Genomic DNA, 23,704 nt, shown 5'->3' with positions numbered 1-23,704 from the left:
CATAACGACGATGATGTGATGTGTTGTGCATATGTTGTGTACTTGATGATTTCATAAACAAAACATCTAAGTAGATTTTACTTAGTGAAATTATGTAGCACTCGATGGATAAGAATTATAGTCCCGACGGATAACTCATTATAGTCCCGATGGATGATTAAATAATTATCCATCGAGTGAGTAGCTTATGTAATAATAAGTTTGTAGCACAGTTATGTATGCACCTTTGTATAGAATTTGTAGTAGCATATATGTAATATCCAATATATTTTCAAATATTATTAATATTATTCGGAATTGTTTATGTGATTTTATGTGAACTTTGGTGAATTATCTGAAAAGTAGAATTGATATCTGAATGTTTATATATGACATTATTTGAATATTTGAATTTTTATATGTCCAGAGTAAAATATAGATAATTGTGATATTTTTCTGGTAATTTTTGGAGTGTTATATGATTTTATAATGATTTATGAATTATTAATTTTCAGAATAATTATAAAAATTATTTTATAAAGCCGGGAATCTTCCAACTTCAACCGTTTTTGCGTTTTTACAACCCGAAACTCTTCCGAAAACTCCTTCCTAACCTAATCTGGTAATTCCGGACATTTTCCGTATTTTGACTTTTTCGATCCGGATTACGGTTTGACCCGTGTACGGCCCGGCGCAATATTTTCAATACGATAATCATTTCGGTGATTAAAAAAAACCCGTATTCTTAAAAAACGGGATATTTTTACGTTATTTTCGTATATGGTGTTTTATAAAAAGCCCAGTTTTGATAATTATCCAATTCTGGTATTGAATTGTATCGTTTTTACAGTTACTTAGCGGCTAAGCAACTAATTTAACGATCCAAAACGATCCAGAACGATCCAATATTTCATAAATATAAATAGCCTATTTATTATTTCGTTTATTCCATTTATTCATTTGCAACCAGTTAAAATACCGTAAATACAAAGAAAAACCCGAGAAACCGATACGTTCCCGAGAATCAAACACACGAACAAAGGCGTTATCGAACTCCGATTCGGGCGTGTAGCATATCAAAACGAAGCTCTCGAAATCTACTTTCTGAATCAATCATCAGTTTCTGCCCAGTGTTCACAGTAATTTTCTTATTTAATTATTTATATTCGAATTATTTGATAATTAAATTATGAAAATTTGTTCTTGATGTTGTTGATGTGATTTGATGCTTCCATGTTGTAGAGTATGTTTTTCTGGTCAATTTGGTATATTATACTTCAAAAATAGGGTTCGGTATCATATAGAAATTTAGGTTTGATTTTCTGAAAATTCTTTGAATATGTGTTCTTGGTGTTCTTGAAAAGTTCCGAGAATCAAACCCAAATTTGAGGGTGATGCAGACTTTAGAATTTGAAGTATGAGTAACCAAAATGTTCAGATATTCATGTTCTTTCTGTTTATGCCCTCAAATCATTCAACCAACTAGTGATTTGGAAATTCGTAATTTTAGGGTTTATATCCGAATTTGGGGGTTTTTGATTAAACAATATTTGGCTTGTTTTGATCATGTATATAGAGTGTATATTGCTCAAGCTTTATTTTGGTAGTAAAATCAGTGATTTTAGTGTTGAAACGAATGAAAATGGGATAGTGGCCGGAGGTCGTTCGAGGTCGCCGGTTTTGATTGAGAATTCGCCGGAGAAGACGAACGGTAGATCAGCTGTGGCTGCAGTTGGCATGGTGATGTTGCTGGTAGAGTCGTGAACGGATTGGGGTAGTGAAAACGGCAGAACAAAAGCCTGAAGGGGAGTGTTTCGCTTCGCCGGAACTTCGCCGGGAAACAGAACCTCGCCGGATTCTGCAATTTTCCGGCGGGTTTCTTCAGTTTCTTGGTGACCCGTTTTGGTCTGTTTTTGACCCGGATTTCGACCCGATTTTAATCCTATAAACCCAGTTGCAAACATCTGAAAACTGTTTCTGAATTTCTGATTTAAAAATAATTCAAAAATCCTATTTTAATTTCTGAAAATTCATTTTATTTATTTTGAAAATCATTATTTCAATTCTGAAAATTTATTTTAATTCAAAAATAAATCCAAATTATTTAGTTAATTAATTTTAGTTGATAATTAATTATTTAATTAGTCAATTAATTTAAATATTAATTGATTAATTAATTTAATTAGTTATTAATTAATTTTAATTGATTATTTAATTAGATTTAATTATTTAAATTGATTTAAAAATTCCGAAAAATAAATTCGAGCTTTAAAATATTATTTCAAATTATTTTCCAAACTCGATAATTTTTATAAAATTATTTTCGAGTGTTCAAGCCCTATTATTTAATTATTAAATGATTTGGAGACCCGTTTTATTCCGAAAAATGTTCAAAAATTCATAATAAATCAACCGTTAGTCCGTTTAATACGAAACGAACGTGTACAGACTCAGAAAAATATTGCCCTTCTAATAAAAATACTTTTGAGACCTAATTTCTTTTATATTACAATGTCATTTGATTTGTGTATCAGTTTGAGTCGGTATTTGATCGATAAATGCTAATATTGACCTGATTTTCATTCTGAACGCACTGAGACGTATCTTTTAATGATCTGACTTATGTATTGTATGAATTATGGGATTACGTGTTATACAAATGTCATGATTATGTGTTATGTGATAAGTATGCTATCTGTTTAGAGTTTAATATGCCATGCTTAGTTATAAACGGTCGGGTAGATGTCAAGACGTAGAGTTACGTCGATTGAGTTTAGTTCTGTCACTTAAGATAGTCCTTTTGTTTATAGAATCGAGTAGCAAGGAGTGCAGTCAAGTGTTAGACAAAGATAGTAGCCAGCAGTTAGAAGCAGAGTTAAAGTAAGAGGTTATTGAGCATACCAGGCAAGGACCTCTAACTTCACTTATCGTTCAAGTGACGTTCATTTCTAATCATATTATGCAAGTACCTATATTTGTATTTATCATTCAATTGATATTGACTCTGGACTTTATTCTTTCAATATCCATACTATTCTAAGTTCAGAATAGTTAAACATTTTATGTTTCGCTATGAATTACTCTATACAGTGAAGTTTTGAATTGAGATTAGCGAATAACTAATTGTTCTGGTTATTTCGTCATTGGTTGTTGATAAAACTCCGGACCATGAGAAATGGGGAGTTATGTCGTTAAGGATGTCATTTGATTCGACTCCTTTGACGGAAAATTGTTTTTTTTATGGGATGGATGGTTGCGTAAGAGGCCGTGGTGGCGGTCCAGTGTGAGCTATGTGTTATACAGGATATAACACCTTGCTAGGCCAATATGTGCCTTAGGTACCTTTGTTTAGTTGGATATGCTTCGGCATACCGGTGTTGCTCCGCGGCTGATCACCGGCGGCAACACACCGTCGTTCGAGGATTCCAATCCCAAAATATAATATATTGCAAATATTGTTTATTATCAAATTTATATCAGTTTTGATACTGTTCAGTTATTATAGTTGGTTTTGTTCATCAGATATACTGCTGTTATTCCAAATCATAAGCTATTTACTACTTGCTGAGCATTTCTTTCGCTCATACTTGTTTCTTATCTTGATTCTTTCAGCTAGGCCAGGGCAAGCTTAAGTTCCAGGCCTGACCAGAGGTTATGTGCTTGTAAATAGTTAGTGAGTTTCCAGGTAGACATTTTGGGACGCTTAATTAGTCTAGAGGTTTGTAATAAAATTTGAATAAGTTGTAAAACTAATTAGACTATGGTTTGTAATAACATTTGATTTGTATTAGTGCCTGTTCCATACTATAACCTGTGATCGATCCAGTGTAGGTAAAAGGGGTCATATTTATTATATTATTCCGCTGTGATTATTTTATTTTGGTTTATTGGCGAGTGACCCCCAAATCTAGACCCCGGGTTTGGAGGGCGTCACAGGTTGATATCAGAGCTACAGGTTATGGTCACTGAAACAGGCGTAGGATTGTCATAGATGAGTCATAGGAAGATCACATAAGATAGGCGCGTGTAGTTTAGTTTTTATAGGATTAAATTTAGGTTATTGGGTTAGGTTGTAGTTAAGTTGTTTAGGTTTCCTGTTTTGCGTTTAGCTTTAGGCCTTGTGTCATTGCCCTGCTATTTTGTTGGTTTAGTTAAGATTTCGAGCAAGGATTTAAAAGGGTTGGATAATTCGGAGTAAATTTTCTTTGAGTTATTATTCTTGAGATAATAAGCAGGATTATGTGATAATCATGTCGCTTGTGTTAATATGGTAGCAAGTTCATGATATTTTGGGAAGAGAAACTGTTTGCAAATTTTGATATGCTAAGGAATTGCTACATATTTGACACAATGCTTGACAGATTATTATATATGTTGCTTGTTTCTTACCAGAGTAATGGCACCAAAGAGAAGGAATAATTTAGGAGAGGATAGTACCGAGAGCCGTACAGATCCAGCGATTATCCAGATGTTGGGACTAATATAGCAGCAGATGTTACATCTTACCCAGCAGCAACAACAGCAGCATCGGCAACAGCAGCAGCAAGCAGCAGCACCACCTACAGTGACTTTTAAGCAGTTTCAAGCAGTGAAGCCACCTGAGTTCAAGGGAAGTGCTGATCCTGTGGAAGCCAATGCATGGCTCAAGGAAATGGAAAAGGCTTTTGAATTGGTCGGAGCAGGAGCTGAGCAGAAGACCAAGTTTACAAGTTACTTTCTGAAGGGTGAGGCGAACTATTGGTGGGAATCCGCACGAGCATTGGAAGGAGGTGAGTTTATAACTTGGGAGAGATTCATAGAGCTGTTTCTGGAGAAGTATTTCCCGAGGTATATGAAGAATCAAATGGAGATCCAATTCTTGAACTTGACCCATGGACATCTTACTGTAGCTGAGTACAAAGCTAAGTTTACTGAATTAGCGAGTTTCGTGCCAGACCAGGTTGATACGGATGAAAAGAAAGCAAGAAGGTTTGAACAGGGATTGAGATTTTGGATTCAGAATAGGGTGGCCATGTTTGAATTGACTTCATATGTGGCAGTGGTGCAGAAAGCAATGGTGATTGAAAGTAAGAGTGATATGTATCAAAAAGGGAAGGATGGGAAGAAAAGGAAAATAGAAACCTCAGGGGGAGGCCAGCAACAAGGTAACTTCCAGGGCCGTTTCAATAAAAGGCCAGAGTTTCAGGATAATAAGAGTGTGGGATTTAAGAAACCACAGCCAGGAAATGGGAACCGTTTTTAGAATTCAAATCAGCAGAGACCCAATCGTCCACCTGCGTCAGAGTGCAAATTTTGTGGTAGAAGGCATTTTGGGATTTGTAAGGCTAATGTGTTGTGTTATAAGTGCAATCAGAAAGGACACTATGCTAATGAGTGTCGAAGTCAGACTATAGCTCAGAAATCAGGAACAGTGTGCTTTAAATATGGAAAGATGGGGCATATTGCCAGGGACTGCCAGACAACTGAACCAACTGCTAATGTGCCAAGAATTGAAAGACCACCAGCAAAGGACCAGCCAAAGGCTAGGACATTCAATATGACTATGAAGGATGCTGTTCAGAGTTCAGACGTGGTTGCAGGTACGCTTCCAGTGAACTCCGTAGATGCTAAAGTTTTATTTGATTCTGGAGCTACGAGGTCATTTATTTCTCAAGATTTTGTCGATAAACTGCTTGTGAAGTTAAATTGTTAGAACAAGCATTAATGATAGAGTTAGCTAATAAGGACCAAGTTTTTGTCGACCGAGTATGCCCGAGGTGTGATGTTGAGATAGGAGGACATCATTTCTATGCCAACTTGATACCTTTTAAGTTGGGAGAATTTGATGTTATTTTAGGAATGGATTGGTTGTCAGAAAATAACTGCTCAGATTGATTGTAAGAATAGGAAAGTGAGACTTCAGACCTTGGATAGTAAGAAGAAGGTAATATTTCGAGGAAATAAGCAAGAGAAGAAGTTCTTAACGATCGCTCAAGTGAAGAAGTTATTGCGCCAGAATTGCGAAGCGTATTTGGCTCATGTGGTAGACATCAACAAAGAAGTTCCAGCACTAGAAGCGATTCCAGTTGTCAACGAATTTTTAGATGTCTTTCCAGAAGATCTACCAGGATTACCTCCCGACAGAGAAATTGAGTTTGCAATTGATCTAGCACCCGGAACAGAACCAGTTTCTAAAGCTCCGTACCGGATGGCACCAGTGGAGATGAAAGAATTGGCAACTCAGCTGCAAGATCTTTTGGAGAAAGGAGTTATAAGACCCAGTGTATCCCCATGGGGCGCACCAGTACTGTTTGTCAAGAAAAAGGAAGGGAGTATGCGACTGTGTATCGACTATCGAGAACTAAATAAGCTGACCATTAAGAACAAGTACCCGTTACCAAGGATCGATGATTTGTTTGACCAATTGCGAGGCGCTGTGTGGTTTTCTAAAATTGATTTAAGATCCGGATATCATCAACTGAAGATCAAGCCTGAAGACATTCCGAAACCGCGTTCAGAACCAGATATGGGCATTATGAGTTTCTAGTGATGGCATTTGGATTAACCAATGCACCAGCAACTTTCATGGATCTGATGAATCGAGTATTTAAGAAGTATTTGGATAAATTCGTGATCGTGTTCATAGACGATATTCTGATCTATTCCAAAATAGAAGAGGAGCATGCAGAGCATTTGAAGATAGTTTTGGAGATACTACGACAGGAAAAATTGTACGCAAAGTTTTCTAAGTGTGAATTTTGGTTAAAAGAAGTACGATTTCTTGGGCACGTGATTAGCAATAAAGGAGTGGAAGTGGATCCAACAAAGATTGAAGCCATAATCAACTGGGAGAGGCCAAAAACACCAACGGAAGTAAGAAGTTTCATGGGATTGGCAGGTTACTACAGAAGATTTATGCAAGATTTTACAAAGATAGCTACGCCATTGACAAAGCTTACCAGGAAGAACCAGAAATTTGAATGGGATGAGAAATGCGAAGAGAGTTTCTAGGAATTAAAGAATAGATTAGTATCTTCTCCAGTGTTAGTCTTGCCAGATGATCAAGGAAATTTTGTGATTTATAGTGACGTGTCGTATAAAGGATTGGGATGTGTTTTGATGCAGCATGACAAGGTGATAGCCTATGCTTTCAAGACAGTTGAAACCACATGAAGAAAAGTATCCAACTCATGATCTTGAATTGGCAGCTATAGTGTTTGCATTGAAGATTTGGAGGCATTATCTTTATGGGGAAAAGTGCGAGTTCTACACGGACCATAAGAGTTTGAAATATATTTTTACCCAGAAAGAATTAAATATGAGACAACGAAGATGGTTAGAACTAATCAAGGATTACGACTGTACTATTAACTATCATCCAGGTAAAGCAAATGTGGTGGCCGACGCTCTGAGCAGAAAAGAAAGGTTAAATATGATAACTTCATCAGAGGAGTTGATCAAGGAATTTAAGAAGCTAGAAATAGAGGTTAGTATCCCCAGTTTGTTTACAGAGGTATTGTGTGCAATGTCTTTTCAACCAGAATTATTGAAGAAGATAAGAACAGGAGGAAGTAATGAGCCATGAACGAGACAGTTTGACAGGAGAAGAGATAGGGAGTCAAAAGGATGATAAAGGGATATTAAGATTTTCTTCCAGAATATGGATACCCAACGTAGCCGAGCTGAAAGATGAAATTCTTCGAGACGCTCACAACTCTAAATATTCTATTCATCCCGGAAGTACGAAGATGTACCGAGATTTAAGAGAAAACTATTGGTGGCCAAGCATGAAGAAGGAAATTGCAGAATGGGTAAGTAAATGTTATACTTGCCAGCGAGTTAAAGTGGAACATCAAAGGCCCAGTGGACTGATACAACCGTTGGACATTCCAGAATGGAAGTGGGAACATATCACGATGGATTTCATAGTTGGATTACCAAGAACCAGGGCAAATCATGATGCTATTTGGATTATTATCGACAGATTAACGAAGTCAGCGCATTTTCTTCCTATCAACGAAAGATTCTCAATGGATAAATTGGTTCGATTATATCTTAAGGAAATTGTGACATGACATGGAGTTCCAGTATCCATAGTTTCAGATAGAGATCCTCGATTTAATTCAAGATTTTGGAGAAGTTTTCAAGATTGTCTCGGAACAAAGCTGAATATGAGTACCGCATATCATCCGCAGACGGATGGTCAAAGTGAAAGGACGATTCAGACTATTGAAGATATGTTAAGGGTATGTGCGCTAGATTTTGAAGGAAGTTGGGACGAGCATTTGCCATTAGTTGAATTTTCCTACAACAACAGTTATCATGCCAGCATTGGAATGCCGCCTTACGAAGCCTTGGATGAGAGAAGATGCAGATCTCCAATATGTTGGGAAGAAGTTGGTGAGAGAAAGATTTTAGGTCCAGAATTGATCCAGCAGATGAAGGAGAAAATAGAACTCATTCGGAAAAGATTAATAGCAGCTCAAGATCGTCAACGTAAATATGCTGATCCTACCAGAAAAGATATGGAATTTGAAATTGGAGAAGCAGTGTTATTGAAGGTTTCTCCTTGCAAGGGTTTATCAAGATTTGGAAAGAAAGGAAAGCTAAGTCCACGTTATGTTGGCCCTTTTGAGATTTTGAGGCGTGTGAGAAAAGTTGCGTACGAATTAGCGTTACCACCTCACATGCAGCATATTCACAATGTGTTCCATGTGTCAATGTTGAAGCGTTATTTGCCTGATTCGAACCATGTGATAGAATACGAGCCAATCGAGATCCAGCCAGATTTATCTTTTGTAGAGCAACCAGTGCAGATTTTAGATAAGAAAGAAAGAGTACTTAGGAATAAGTCTGTATCTTTAGTGCGAGTCTTGTGGAGGAATCCCAAGGTTGAAGAGTCGACTTGGGAATTGGAAAGCGAAATGCGATCCAAGTATCCTTATTTATTTTCCTAGGCTGATTTTGAGGACAGAATCCTGTTAAGGGGGGTAGATTGTAATATCCAATATATTTTCAAATATTATTATTATTATTCAGAATTGTTTATGTGATTTTATGTGAACTTTGGTGAATTATCTGAAAAGTAGAATTGATATCTGAATGTTTATATGTGACATTATTTGAATATTTGAATTTTTATATGTCCAGAGTAAAATATAGATAATTGTGATATTTTTCTGGTAATTTTTGGAGTGTTATATGATTTTATAATGATTTATGAATTATTAATTTTCAGAATAATTATAAAAATTATTTTATAAAGCCGGGAATCTTCCAACTTCAACCGTTTTTGCGTTTTTACAACCCGAAACTCTTCCGAAAACTCCTTCCTAACCTAATCTGGTAATTCCAGACATTTTCCGTGTTTTGACTTTTTTTGATCCGGATTACGGTTTGACCCGTGTACGGCCCGGCGCAATATTTTCAATACGATAATCATTTCGGTGATTAACAAAACCCGTATTCTTAAAAAACGGGATATTTTTACGTTATTTTCGTATATGGTGTTTTATAAAAAGCCCAGTTTTGATAATTATCCAATTCTGGTATTGAATTGTATCGTTTTTACAGTTACTTAGCGGCTAAGCAACTAATTTAACGATCCAAAATGATCCAGAACGATCCAATAATTTATAAATATAAATAGCCTATTTATTATTTCGTTTATTCCATTTATTCATTTGCAACCAGTTAAAATACCGTAAATACAAAGAAAAACCCGAGAAACCGATACGTTCCCGAGAATCAAACACACGAACGAAGGCGTTATCGAACTCCGATTCGGGCGTGCAGCATATCAAAACGAAGCTTCTCAAAATCTTCTTTCTGAATCAATCATCAGTTTCTGCCCAGAAATCACTGTAATTTTCTTATTTAATTATTTATATTCGAATTATTTGATAATTAAATTATGAAAATTTGTTCTTGATGTTGTTAATGTGATTTGATGCTTCCATGTTGTAGAGTATGTTTTTCTGGTCAATTTGGTATATTATACTTCAAAAATAGGGTTCGGTATCATATAGAAATTTAGGTTTGATTTTCTGAAAATTCTTTGAATATGTGTTCTTGGTGTTCTTGAAAAGTTTCGAGAATCAAACCCAAATTTGAGGGTGATGCAGACTTCAGAATTTGAAGTATGAGTAACAAAAATGTTCAGATTTTCATGTTCTTTCTGTTTATGCCCTCAAATCATTCAACCGATTAGTGATTTGGAAATTCATAATTTTAGGGTTTATATCCGAATTTGGGGGTTTTTGATTAAGCAATATTTGGCTTGTTTTGATCATGTATATAGAGTGTATATTGCTCAAGCTTTATTTTGGTAGTAAAATCAGTGATTTTAGTGTTGAAACGAATGAAAACGGGATAGTGGCCGGAGGTCGTTCGAGGTCGCCGGTTTTGATTGAGAATTCGCCGGAGAAGACGAACGGTAGATCAGCTGTGGCTGCAGTTGGCATGGTGATGTTGCTGGTAGAGTCGCGAACGGATTGGGGTAGTGAAAACGGCAGAACAAAAGCCTGAAGGGGAGTGTTTCGCTTCGCCGGAACTTCGCCGGGAAACAGAACCTCGCCGGATTCTGCAATTTTCCGGCGGGTTTCTTCAGTTTCTTGGTGACCCGTTTGGGTCGGTTTTTGACCCGGATTTCGACCCCGGTTTTAATCCTATAAACCCAGTTGCAAACATCTGAAAACTGTTTCTGAATTTCTGATTTAAAAATAATTCAAAAATCCTATTTTAATTTCTGAAAATTCATTTTATTTATTTTGAAAATCATTATTTCAATTCTGAAAATTTATTTTAATTCAAAAATAAATCCAAATTATTTAGTTAATTAATTTTAGTTGATAATTAATTATTTAATTAGTCAATTAATTTAAATATTAATTGATTAATTAATTTAATTAGTTATTAATTAATTTTAATTGATTATTTAATTAGATTTAATTATTTAAAATTGATTTAAAAATTCCGAAAAATAAATTCGAGCTTTAAAATATTATTTTAAATTATTTTCCAAACTCAATAATTTTTATAAAATTATTTTCGAGTGTTCAAGCCCTATTATTTAGTTATTAAATGATTTGGAGACCCGTTTTATTCCGAAAAATGTTCAAAAATTCATAATAAATCAACCGTTTGTCCGTTTAATACGAAACGAACGTGTACAGACTCAGAAAAATATTGTGCTTCCAATAAAAATACTTTTAAGACCTAATTTCTTTTATATTGCAATGTCATTTGATTTGTGTATCAGTTTGAGTCGGTATTTGATCGATAAATGCTAATATTGACCTGATTTTCATTCTGAACGCGCTGAGACGTATCTTTTAATGATCTGACTTATGTATTGCATGAATTATGTGATTACGTGTTATACAAATGTCATGATTATGTGTTATGTGATAAGTATGCTATCTGTTTACAGTTTAATATGCCATGCTTAGTTATAAACGGTCGGGTAGATGTCAAGACCTAGAGTTACGTCGATTGAGTTTAGTTCTGTCACTTAAGATAGTTCTTTTGTTTATAGAATCGAGTAGCAAGGAGTGTAGTCAAGTGTTAGACGAAGATAGTAGCCAGCAGTTAGAAGCAGAGTTAAAGTAAGAGGTTATTGAGCATACCAGGCAAGTACCTCTAACTTCACTTATCGTTCAAGTGACGTTCATTTCTAATCATATTATGCAAGTACCTATATTTGTATTTATCATTCAATTGATATTGACTCTGGACTTTATTCTTTCAATATCCATACTATTCTAAGTTCAGAATAGTTAAACGTTTTATGTTTCGTTATGAATTACTCTATACAGTGAAGTTTTGAATTGAGATTAGCGAATAACTAATTGTTCTGGTTATTTTGCCATTGGTTGTTGATAAAACTCCGGACCATGAGAAATGGGGAGTTATGTGGTTAAGGATGTCATTTGATTCGACTCCTTTGACGGAAAATTGTTTTTTTTATGGGATGGATGGTTGCGTAAGAGGCCGTGGCGGCGGTCCAGTGTGAGCTATGTGTTATACAGGATATAATACCTTGCTAGGCCAATATGTGCCTTGGGTACCTTTGTTTAGTTGGATATGCTTCGGCATACCGGCGTTGCTCCGCGGCTGATCACCGGCGGCAACACACCGTCGTTCGAGGATTCCAATCCCAAAACATAATATATTGCAAATATTGTTTATTATCAAATTATATCAGTTTTGATACTGTTCAGTTATTGTAGTTGGTTTTGTTCATCAGATAAACTGTTGTTATTCCAAATCATAAGCTATTTAATACTTGCTGAGCATTTCTTTCGCTCATACTTGTTTCTTATCTTGATTCTTTCAGCTAGGCCAGGGCAAGCTTAAGTTCCAGGCCTGACCAGAGGTTATGTGCTTGTAAATAGTTAGTGAGTTTCCAGGTAGACAGTTTGGGACGCTTAATTAGTCTAGAGGCTTGTAATAAAATTTGAATAAGTTGTAAAACTAATTAGACTATGGTTTGTAATAACATTTGATTTGTATTAGTGCCTGTTCCATACTATAACCTGTGATCGATCCAGTGTAGGTAAAAGGGGTCGTATTTATTATATTATTCCGCTGTGATTATTTTATTTTGGTTTATTGGCGAGTGACCCCCAAATCTAGACCCCGGGTTTGGAGGGCGTCACAATATAAGTCATGTTGACTTTAACTAGATATGCAGAATAGGTTGATTAATTGTACATAAATGATGTCTTGTAATTCTGCATAAGTGATATAGAGTCAAGTGCCAAAATAGCTACCGACGGATGATTAACAAAGCCATCGACGGATGATCAAATGATTATCAACGGATGTTTAACATAGCAGTCGATGGATGATCAATTAAATCATCAACGGATGTTCTGAAAGTCGACGGATGATCATATGAAGAATTCAAACAACAGTTGAACAGTGAAAGCTGACACACAGCCGTCGATATGTATACAAACACACTGTGGAAGCCCATTAACTGGGTAATAGAGGACAAAAAGCAGCAAAGCTTAAGACTGTTAGATTTTATATTTTTTCAGTCTTTTTGACTTTGTAATCTTGGTATTATATAAACCAAGAGAGTAGCAAATAGAAAGATAACTGAGATAGCTGAGAAATACAAAAACAGAGAAATATTTGTAAGCAGAATCATTAACATTTCTTGTATTCTCAGTAGTTCCATTTGTAAGCAGCTGTGAGCATTTCTGCACACAGAGTCTTCTCGATATATTATATATATCTCTGGTGGAATTGTTTAAATCCACCAGAAAGTTTTTAAAGACTCTTGTTTTTAATTACTTATGTTTTGATTCAATTAAGTTTACATTCCGCATTGTGCTAATAAAAAAAATATATCTATAATCGAGTTGAACATTTTTATTTCAAGAAAAAGGTTCAAAAATTCCATTCAACCCCCCTTCTGTAATTCTTCCTATATTGTTAAGGGACTAACATGATGTTCGACTACGTTTTCTTCCTATCATTTCACCGTGCGACGTCCACACGGTATAACCCTCAAGCATCCCTTTAGCGAGCAAATGAAATCTAACATCATCAATTTTTAACCAATTCAAATTTTTACAACGTTTACAAGGACACTTCATTGTACCATCTTCTTCTATTCCATTCTCAAGAGCAAATTTTAAAAATATTTCTACACCAGTTCCATATTCCGAAGTCAATGAAATTTTATCACTTTGCAATTGATTACCAATCCAACTTCGATCAATGGTTTCCATCTACAAATAATATAACATGCATTTCATAAAAAATAAAAAAACATTCAACTGATACCAATATACATTACACAAACATAAACATAAACACACACACACACATAGATTACAATAAATGAGAATAACACATTTAATACATACAATAAACACAAACACACACACACACACATTAATTAAAATACATGAGAAAAACTCACAATTTCTCTATTACTCATCCACTTCAATTCTCTTCAATTCTCCCTCTTAGTTGTTTTTTATATTTTACCCCAATTTCAAGAAATGAAAGATATAACACAAAAAATAAAAAAAACAGCTTTAAACCGACCGACGACGGTTGGTTATAAAAAATGCAGTAAAACGACACCGTTTTGTATATAATGGGTACCTTTTTTTGTACTTTATATTAATTTTATATTTTTACCTATAACTGACCGACGGGTTGGTCGGTTTTAATGGCCTCCAAATAAGGTTTTAACTGACCACATCAATGTGGTCGGTTTTCCTTGTGCCACATCAGTAAAACTACGTCGTATTTAGCCGTTATAATCGACCACCAGAATGTGGTCGATTTTAGCTCTGCCACATCATCAAAACTGCGTCGTTTATCCCCTTACATAACCGACCAACCTGTCGGTCGGTTATATAAAAGCCAAATCATTGTCGGTCGGTTATGTGTGGTCGGTTTTGTCCTTTTTTCCTGTAGTGCATGCTTAGAAATTTTACCCTTTTTCAAGAAGCTGTACAAAATCTGCTTGATAGTTTGTAACACTTACCACAGTCAAATTTCTTCTCTCCGTGTGCTTCTTGATACTAGTCAAATTTCCAAGAACTCTTGAGGGATGGTTATGGACCTAATTACATTCGCGGCATATATTTATATGCCTTTCTCCTCATCACTTCCTGGTTAACCTTTTACATGAGCTTCCAGAGCAGGCCTCTCCCCAAGTTTGCTCTCTTTGAAAATATCAATGTTGTCGACCTCGTATACTGGCAGAAATTAAGAATATAAATAAGAGCAGAGATTACGTTAGGTTTATAATTATATCCTTTTCATAAATTTTAAAACTTCTATTCTATTTGAAATATGTATCTCACCTCAAAATTTAGAATCTTAATAAAGGAAATTTTAAACTTCTATTCTATTTCGAATATGTAATCTCACCTAAAATTTATGATCTTAAAAAGAAATTTTGGTTTTTATTATTTAAATTTGAGGAGCTCTAGAAAAAAAAACATGATTCGAGCGATTCTAGAACTCCTTGAGGTTTTCCTTATATATATATTAAGATAAGATAATACACTTGAATTTCACTTAAATACATGAAATTTATAAAAAGAGCGATCAAGGACTTGTACATAAATTTTGCCTGTACATGATATTTATAAGCCACTGACTTTAATTTATTCAACCGCCTTCAGGTTTTCTCAAATTTTCTCAGATCAAGATCTTCCCATCTCATAATTTTTTTTAATAAATCTTGATATGAAATAACATTATAATTTAAATTAAAAATTTATTTGAGCCTCACTCCCGTCAAATACAATACTGATCCGGAACTTAAAAAAAACTTAAAAGTAGCTTAGATTATAAATAATCTAAAAGGTAAAGTTTAAGAAATTGAAAAAAATTAGCACTACCTAATTTACGAAAATCAATAGATTGAATAGTCCTAATATCTTTGATTATTGAATACGATTAAAGGTATAGGAAAGTTAATGGAGTCATGAATAACTAACTAACAAAAAAACAACAAACCAATCAACCATCCATTGATGCACACAACACATATTTTTATAAATAAAATAAAGGTCAAACGGATAAAACATTTATATTCATGTAAGATCTTCCCAAGTTCGGAAAAAAATGCATGCATAGAGGTAAAACTTTAATTTTACGTGGATGTCAAACATGTGCAAGCAATTTATACATCACTGTTAATTAAAGAATACTAGTTTATAACCCGTGTATCGTTGTTTTTATGTTTATATATTCTAATATATAAAATATTTTTTTTATCGTAGTTATCTTGTAGCCGCTACCCTTCGGGTGTGCACTGGGCTCTGGCTCAGGAGTCATAATCATAAATTCTCCTCCCGTGGGATTCGAACCTGTGACCAAAAGGATAGTTATCCCTTTTTAACCAACTGAGCCCGCCCTTATAATTTTAATATATTGTTGTTGGGATTCGAACCTTATACCCCTAATATAATAATTTTATAATATAGCACATTTATTTTTATTATTATATAATGTAAATTATAATTTTAATATATTGCTGGTAGAATTCGAACCTTATACTTTTTGTATAATAATTTTTAAAATTATATTTAACGGTTCTCATCAGTTTGATCTTCCGGCTCTGGATTGAAAGACCAAGGACCAACAACCAAATTTTTAATGTTCGTATTTAATATAATAGTATAGATATATCAAATACTTTACAATTTTTTATCGAAAAAATTTTAAACCTCAAAAAAATATATTATATAATTAATAGAATGTGAGAACCATTATGAAAATCATGTAAAAAAAGAACCATTATGAAAACCATAATTGTGATCCTACCTTCTCTTTATTTTGATAATCAGTTACTGTTATCCACACATCACAATTTTTGACAATGAACATATACTACAATTTGATAGGATATAAATCCTTGGTGGACCTGGATCTGGGGCGCCCAGTCCAGGTCCGGACAGGTCAAGCGCCACCCAGGTCCAGCTCACATTATGTCCGACTCAATCTCAATCCGGACTAGGGCTTCCCCGCACGCCAAGTGTCACGTGAGTCACATGCCCAAACGCATGACAATGACAATTATTATTGATAAATCATGAGAATAATCAAGGCACGTGTTAGAAAATCCTTAGAACATTCATCAGCCATTCCCACCTAGACACGTGTAAGACATCCATTCTAGTTAGGTGCCCTCCACTCCGAGAACCAACGTGTAAGACATCAATTCTAATTAGGCGCCCTCCACTCCGAGAACCGATGATTATGATTAAAAGGTACCAACCCCGAAACTTTACCCTTGAGCTATAATTATCCCAAGAGAGAAGATGTTTGGGGGTTAAACACACTCTCTTACATACTCATATACACACATAGCCACCTTGCATTTATATCTATCTTCATCTTCCCAAAACGTCTTACTCTCACACCGGAAGCGCCGCAAGGCTCAAACCTCCCTTCGGTGTTGTTTTGCAGACACCCAATAACAGATACACCACCACCGCCAAAAGGGTCCAGGAGCAGCCCATACACCGGAGTTATCATTTGGCACTAGAAGGAGGGGAGAACCTCCGTCCTTGGGTCTTAGTGCCCCTGGACTCATCTCTATCAGCAAACTCTTAAAAGAGTCCATTTTTTAATCTGTAAAAACTCAAGCGACCTAACGTTGTCATACCTATGAATGCTTTTTATTTAAGCCACATTTTTGTGTGATCGTAATTTTAGGCCACGTTTGTGTGAGCCTCATTTTGTTTATTTAAGCCATATTTGTGTGTGTTATCGATAGTCTTGATTGTTTTTGAACCCAGATCTGCCTCATTTTGCATACTATCTTCGTGGTTTAGACCCAGTTGTAGTCATTCTGCAAATATTGTTGACCAAACCCAACAAGCTTGTTTGTTGTTTGTCTGGGTGATATTTACTATTATTGAAAAGTAACCTTAGATCTACATTTTTAGCTTGAAATCTTGGTTAGTTGTTTGTACACTTGAGATAATGATTAGAGCAGGAATGAGTACAGCTCGGAGATCCTCTGCAAGGACCCAGGTCCAGGACCTAGACCATTCACAGGCACATGATACGAGAGCAAATCAAGATACTCTCCAGGAGCAACCATTAACCCATACCTTGGTTATGGAGAGAATAGTACCACCCCGGATGCTAGAAACCGTATTGAGCTAAATTAGTACAAGTACACCAATGGTCAAGTGGACGAGGAGCACATGGCCAACATAACTAGTGAGAATTGGCTGAAGCAATCTGGCTCTAGATGGAATAACATACCCGGGCTCAAGAAGAAGTTGAACAGGAACGTGATCCAGATCTGTCTTTGACCGAATGTAACACCCCCAAATCCGGGGTCGGGGATCCGGGTTGTCACGAGTTCCATTTCCCTTAATAACACCCAATCTTAATTAACAATCAACTACTCCGTACTGTGACCCCACAATAAACACACACACCATAAGTTATAGTCTCAGAGATGAATATCCAAAAATAACACGAGTCATTTTATTCCACAATTATATGCCATTACTACAATTCATAATATACATAAGTCTGGCACAACAAAAGTTGAAAGCCTAGCCTACTGGTAGCTCCTACCTCAGCTATAACGGCATCAATGCCTACAGGAAACTGCGGAACGTTTCCTAACCGCTCACGAATTGGGAGCTTGATCCTGTTCATCTTGTCTATCTGTTGTTGTGTGATGAAAGAAGGAAGCAAGGGTGAGCAACAAGCCCACCTAAATAATATGTATAATAATTAACAATATATGAGCATTCTCATAGTACTCATGAAAGTCTTGGTCAAAAAGAAATGAACCAAGTTTGTTATCTTAACGCGACCAAGTCGCAAAAATATTCAGTATATATATACATATATACCTCTCAAATATTTGAAATCCTCTGACATGTATAATATACACAGAGTTCCAGTTTATAACTGTATAAAAATATCGTTGTAAGGTGATCTCATATATCTAACCTTGTCTCAACATTTTTTTGAAAATCTTTGACATGCATAAGATAATCATTCATTAGATATAAGTTTAAAAGATGAAGTTACAAGATACTCCAATATACTTATATCTTTTCCAAATACTACTTGAACTACCACCGTTCAAGTTATAATCAGTTTCAAAAGTTCATCACACTGATGAGACTACAAGATAAGACTTGAATAGATTCAATCTTTGAAATATCATTATAAATAATGAAGTTACGAGATACTTCATTAAGTCCTGATATATATATACACACCTATATATATATACATTCATACACTCCTTGAAAACCTCTGTTATGAAAATTATAAACAGAGTTGCAATATCCAATGAATTTGGAAAGGAGAAAACCTTGGCATAAACCTGATATCTTGTGATCAGGCAAGAATACCAATAAGTAACCTTTTCTACTAGTAGATGGACGAATTCCCCACTGGTCATCACCCTGGTCGCAATAGGACCTTATGCTGGACTGCCACTCAGCCACTTACGCATTTGATGGATTCCACTGAGCCACTTACACTTTCATGGACGCCCACTGAGCCCATGTTGCTTATGCCGACTCAATAGATGGACTTACTTCCCGAACGTTGGGTAAGTAATCAATTCATTTCACAAAACAGCAACCTCGTTGCGAATATAAAATACACCACAGAGCCGGATCCCTCCGGTTTTGAGCGAGTATTTAAATCCCCTTTAAAAGGAAGATCTTAAATATAAAAATGAGTTTTGGGATCCGCTCTAACTTTTAAAAATCATTTTGAAGACTCGAAAACACTTTAAAGAGTGTTTGGAGTAATGCTGATTTAATAAAGTAAATCAGTCCCGATATATTAGAAAATATCTGAATATTATCATTTAAGTAATATTCCCATAAGGATAATCCTTATAAAAATAATTGAAGTAGAAGTTTTAAAACTTATACTTGAAATGAATATTAAAAAACCAAAGATATACTTATACGAAAGTACTATCTTTATTTGAATAATCAAAAGTGAGTTTGATTATCGACACATTATTCTTTAATAAAGTAAAGAATATTAATTAGTAAATAATCGGAGTCATAAGTCCTCGAATGAATATTCAGAATAATATTCATTAATAAAATAAACAGAGTCATAAGCCCTCGAATGAATATTCAAAATAATATTCATTAATAAAATAAACGGAGTCATAAGCCCTCGAATGAATATTCAAAATAATATTCATTAATAAAATAAAGTTATCGAATAAGTCTTATTCAATTCATAGTTTTGAAAACTATATCTATATATATATATATATATAATATACTCGGGAACATCGACTCCCGGTTTTAGAAAATGTTCACCTTTGGGTCCCCTATACTAAGGGGTATACGCAACTACTGCCTTATCTCTAGCATAGGTATTATGCAACTAATAAGCATTTGAATCAACAGATATATATCAAGATTACGAAACAGACATGCATATATATACCATATCAGCATGCTTCAATATATCGCAAAATTTGCTAATTAATCAACATGCATCTATCACAAGATAATGCATATACATATATACATCACAACAACAGTATAACGGGTAGAAAACTTGCCTGAGTGCTCCCGGATAGACTTAAGCTTAGAGTGGGTCCGATAACCTATGAACAACAACATAAGCCGGAATTAAACCCCGCTCGCTTAAGAAACTAGACTTTAACCAATTAGACCCCTAACGTTCGCTTATGCGCTTAACGATTCACTTAAGTCACTCGAGTACCCTCGGCTCCACCATTTTTAATAAATTAACCATTAAGAATTTTAAAGCGATTCTTTCGCGAGTGCCTTACCAACTGCCTAATACACTTTACATAATTGTTTCATACTCCAATTAGTCATTTAAAGGCCTTAACCAAGGTTTAAAAGTAAGGTGAGGGGTAATGGTTCGTTCGCGAAACGCCGTTAATTAAAACGGTCGTTTCTCCTAAACCGTACCTCGGATTCAAGCGAACCACATATCAAAACGAAGCTTGTAACATGAACTATCTAAATATGGCAATGGTCAGAATCTTTCAGTGAGTTCAAGGGTCCTAAAATTAAGAACAAAAACAGTCTAAGGTAAATCGGGTATTACGACGGCTATGTTTACGCGATTACCAATTTTCTCACTACACCAAAACCTCACCAAATAACCCCCAATCATTAAAACATCAAAACCTCAACTAATAATACTATACCAGTCCTTATTCTCCAGATTCTTCATCTCAACCAACCACAATCAAGTTCTATTAACTATAATAAGTTTCATTCACCAAATCACTCCAAATTCAAATCAAACTACTAATAATCAAAGTTCATGCTTCTCATTTAGAAAACCAACCATCAAACTCACTAATAATCAAAGTAAAGGCTAGGTTTTGAAGTTTATACCTTCCTTGGGAGGTGTTAAATTGCTAGGAAGCCTTAGGGAGCCTCCTACAAGCTTGATCTTTCCAAAGAAATCAAGAACACAAAGTTAGGCTTTGAAGTTTCTAAAAGTCCGATTTAAAGAACTGTAAAAATGAGGGTCTTACCATGCTTATTTGGATGAGACTTGTGAACAAGAATTGTAGGCCATCTCAATACCTTTCCAACGAGCTATATAACACAACATTTGAGTGAGAAATGAAGGAGATACAGCATTTTTAATGTGCTGGTTCTGTTTTGGCCGAGAGCAATGGAAATGGGGGAGAAAAAAAAGCTTGCTTGTGTTGACTTATTTGTGGTGTAAATGGAATGGTAGGTGGATATTTGTTTGGCTAACTCTTGGTTAGTTAGTGGAAAGTGATGTAAGCAAGCCTATGTCACCACTTGCATCATTCTTGCCACTTGTCCTCTTCTTATGGTGGAAGCTTTTCATTAAGCTTAATCCTTGTTAATTAGGTGCTTTAATACTTGTATTATCCTTGCTAATCCCCTAGCTACTTGCCCAAGCTTGATCCTTAGTCGTTTAATTGCTTTACGACTCGTTTATTATTCATTCTCGTTGATCGTTTGAGAGATCATATCCGGGATCTTATTACTTGGGTTCCCCTAAACCTTTCTCAATATTTTATATTCCTTTTATGATCCTCTCTTATAACCGTTGAATTTAAATCATTTTAATCATGTTACCTTATACTCAATTCTTTCGGTATCCGGTAGATTTTCGGGAAAAATCAAAGTGTCCGGATCCGAATTCTAATGACCTTACATACACTCATTTACTTTATGGAATACTAATACGATCTTAGAATTTCCATAACAGTACTCCTATATAACGTGGTCTGATAATTTTCCTTAATCAGCATTGTCAGCAAAAGTTACTATTCATACGGGTTTCAAAAATTTCCAAAAATTAGGGTTATTACACCGATCAGGGCCAAAGGGAAGAAGAATTAAAAAGCCCAGAGTAATAAAAAGAAACAGAAGCAACTAGACATAAGAGGTTGGAGGAAGTGAGAAAAAAGACCAAAAGAGAGGAAGAGGAAAATCTTGAGCTTAATATTTAGAGAAGAATGTAGCTAGAGGAAGAGAAGTTACTGGCCAAGTCCGGGACCAAGAGGACCCGAAGAGAACTCATCCCTGAGGTTATTTCTGATGACGATGAGGACGGGCAAAAGGACCTCAAAGATATGATTTATGAACTGCAAAGAAAGATGGAGAAGGACTCTGGAATGAAGGTTGGGGAAAATCTAACACCCTTAAGCCATTCCTTAGTGGCCATTCACCGGCAAAGAGGCCTCAAGCATTATAACTTCAATTCATTTGCCGGTCTGGGAGATCCGGAAGAACACTTGAATTATTTCGAACAGATAACCCAGATATACTATTATAATGATTTAAACCAAGTCCATATTTTTTGCATCAACTCTCAAATCGGGCTTGTTAAGTGGCATTTATGTCCACTTAGAATGCTCTATAAAGGCTTGGACTGATGTTTGTACTCAAGTTATTTATGTTTCTAATGTATTTTATAGTGTCTTTGCATTTCAGACATATAACAGAGATCAAGGTGATTTAGCATTTGTTTGATGCAAAAATGGTGTCAGGAAGGTGTCATGAAGATTGCTCGTGGAAACCCATCAAGAACCAGCAAAATAAAGAAGGCAAATTAATTTTTTCCAGAAGGCTGGCGCGCCCGCGCTAGCGCCGCTGCCGGGGACTCGGTGTTTAATTTTTAGTTTATGTGTTTGTCATCAGTGGTCGTTAAATTTCATGACTCGGATATTGTTACTTACTTGAGTAATTGTTGTATTTTAGGTACTCTAGAGAGCGTGTATGCATACAGCGTTCTCGATCTCGTAAGAGAATACTTGATAAAGCGGAGGAAATAGTTGAAGAAGTTCTTGTTGAAGAGAAGGTTTAAGAAGTTTTTGTTGAGGAGAAATTTGAAGAAGAAGCTCTAGTCATAATGGGAGATCAAGCAGCGAATCATAATGCTTTGATGGTCTATTCTAAGCCGAAGATCAATGATATTCAGTCTAGCATTATCAGGCCAACCATCGCGGCTAACACCTTTAAAATCAAGTCGAACACGATTCAGATGATAAAGAACTCAGTTCAATTTGGGGGTTCTCCTATAGAAGATCCCAACATGAACATCAAGGTTTTCATCGAGATCTGCGAAACTTTCAAGTTCAATGGAGTTACTGAAGATGCTATTAAGCTAAGGCTTTTCCCCATTCTCTCTGAGGGATAAGGCTAAGTTTTGTTTGCATTCTCTACCACCAGGCTCCATTACTACTTGGGAAGATCTTACTCAGAAGTTTCTCACTAAATTCTTTCCTATGGCAAAGACTGCTGCAATCAGAAATGCTCCTACTCAATTTGCGCAACAATCTGGAGAATCTTTGTGTGAAGCTTGGGATCGATACAAATAGATGCTTAAAAAGTGTCATCATCACGGGATGCCTGACTGGATGATTATTAACTGCTTTTACAATGGGTTGGGTGCAACTTCCAGACTCATGATTGATGCAGCCTCAAGAGGAGCCTTATGGGATAAAAGCTATGATGAAGCTTATGAATTGATTGAACTGATGGCTACTAATGAATATCAGAACCCAACTCAGAGAATGCCTCAAGGAAAGGTAGCAGGAATTCTGGAAGTGGACACAGCTACTGCTATAGATGCTCAACTTCAGGTTTAGATGATGAAGGTGGATTCTTTGGCTAATTTTGGAGTTAATCAGATCACAAGTGTATGTGAGCTTTGTGCTGGTGCGTATGAGATGGAGTAGTGTGCTATTTCTAGTGAATCAGCTCAGTTCGTGAGCAACTTT

The 23,704-nt window shown here is 35.5% G+C and overlaps 1 non-coding gene across 1 annotated transcript; it reads right to left on the bottom strand.

The window, feature by feature from the left end:
- Positions 1 to 23,224: 23,224 nt before the first annotated feature.
- LOC141715768 (small nucleolar RNA R71) lies at positions 23,225 to 23,331 on the bottom strand. Its single transcript, XR_012572518.1, has one exon. It is a non-coding gene; the product is annotated as a small nucleolar RNA R71 (small nucleolar RNA).
- Positions 23,332 to 23,704: the final 373 nt, after the last annotated feature.

Source organism: Apium graveolens, chromosome 3 (assembly GCF_009905375.1).
Source record: "Apium graveolens cultivar Ventura chromosome 3, ASM990537v1, whole genome shotgun sequence".
Taxonomy (NCBI): domain Eukaryota; kingdom Viridiplantae; phylum Streptophyta; class Magnoliopsida; order Apiales; family Apiaceae; genus Apium; species Apium graveolens.
The sequence above is the reverse complement of the archived record's forward strand: the minus strand, read 5'-3'. Positions and strand labels throughout refer to the sequence as shown.